This window comes from Lathyrus oleraceus, chromosome 6, assembly GCF_024323335.1.
Source record: "Lathyrus oleraceus cultivar Zhongwan6 chromosome 6, CAAS_Psat_ZW6_1.0, whole genome shotgun sequence".
Classification (NCBI taxonomy): Eukaryota; Viridiplantae; Streptophyta; class Magnoliopsida; order Fabales; family Fabaceae; genus Lathyrus; species Lathyrus oleraceus.
In genome coordinates, this window is record NC_066584.1 from 482964093 (window position 1) to 482965849 (window position 1757).

At 37.6% G+C, this 1757-nt stretch overlaps 1 long non-coding RNA gene across 1 annotated transcript; it reads right to left on the minus strand.

Moving 5' to 3' along the window:
* Nucleotides 1-298: 298 nt before the first annotated feature.
* Nucleotides 299-1478, minus strand: LOC127096998 (uncharacterized). The gene is made up of 2 exons (XR_007792895.1): nt 640-1478; nt 299-452 (listed from the first exon to the last, which is right to left on the minus strand). It is a non-coding gene; the product is annotated as an uncharacterized LOC127096998 (long non-coding RNA).
* Between the last annotated feature and the right edge of the window lie 279 nt (nt 1479-1757).

Genomic DNA, 1757 nt, shown 5'->3' on the forward strand with positions numbered 1-1757 from the left:
TATAAATAAGATTAGAAGAATTTAACTTTGAAAAAATATTATGAAAATTGTGAGCAATAACCATGATTTTGTTCTATGTGAGAAACCAACTTTTCATTTCTCTCTTTCTATCAACTCTCACTAAGATAAATAAAAGATGGCCAAGGATTAATTAATCATGACGGAGCGATACACTCTAACCACTTTCCAACCACACTGCCAACTTCTAACTAATAGCAACTACCATGTGCACATATTTAATATAATGACTAAGCTAATACATATCCATCAAATATCAATACATAAATATAGGACAAAATGAAACACAATAAGTCACTCCATTCCAATTGAAATTCATTTCCATGTTAGCTAAATTCACCAGACTTTAAATATCTCAACTCACATATAAACAAAACAAGAACAATGCCATCGAAATTGACATAACAACCTAATACCACAGCATACCATCGTCCCTGTACAAGTTAACGCAATAAATCTTAAAACCGTAAATCAACATCTAACAACAGTACGATTTGTTCAGCAACAGCATAATCAAAAATAAAGTGAGTGACGAAACAATCACACAAGGCTAAATGAACAATCAACAATACAATCTACACTGGGTAAAAATGAAAACCAAACAAATTTTAGAAAACCAACCGAGCTTGTGATATGTTGTGGTTCAAATGTGATTCGTTGCTGTTGCGATTTTTGCGTCTAGGCAGACTTGCTCGGATTTTGATCAAGGCACCAACACGATATATCAGCTACCGTAATCGGACATCCCCTTTTTTCCTGAAACAATAAAGACATAACAACAACACCAAGCTGTCCAATCTAGATCTATTAGATTCTGCGCGGACACGGGAAATTGATGAAGACAAACTGTGAGAGGCTGCGAGTGATACGGCGTTGGCGATTTAGTGTCGGAATGGGTTACCGTAGCGGAGATCGGAGATGTGGTTGTTGAGAGTCGGAGCTTGTGGGGGATTAGTCAGTGGGAGTGGTTATTGACGAATGGATGGTGGTGAGGTTGAGAAACGAAGCTCAGAAGCAAAACTTGGATTGAAGCTCTGAATTCATTGTCGACAAAGACAAAGACAAAGAGGCGTCTTCCAGGAAGATGAACGGACGATGATGATGCGGTGAGCGCGAAGGTGGTTGTTTAGGGTTTGGTGGTGGTTGGAGGTGGTTGAGCGATTTTGTGTGTAGGAAGTGTGAGCGATGAAGGGTTTTGACGGAAGGGTTTGTTGAGAGTGTGACGGGGTTTTCAGTGGCGGCGGAGTGAGCGATTTGTGGGTTGCGGCGAGGGTTTCGTGAGAGGAGGCGGAGGTGGATTTGTTCTGGGTGAGTGAAGGGTAGTGATGTGAGACGTGTGCCAGCCTTTTTGTACAGAATGGAGAGAGGGTTTTGTGAGGTAAAAAGGGAGTGTGAGGTGTTGTGAATGAGCAGGCCGTTGGGAGTGGATTGTGAGTGGAATTAGAATTTGTTTTTAGTGGATTGGAGGATCCAATGTAAAATATATATATTTCATAATTATTATTTATTTAAATAACAAATCTTAAAAAAATACTAATTAATATTTAATTTAAATACATTATAATTACTTTAATTTAAATAACTAACCCAAAATATTGACCAATTAAAAATAGAAATTGAGTATAATTTATTAGGAAAATTGAACCGGTCCCACTAAAATTGACAGGACAAAATGATGCCTATTAAAAAAAATACAGCCTTTCCTCGAATTCTGAAATAATTTTGCACCGATTAAAAAA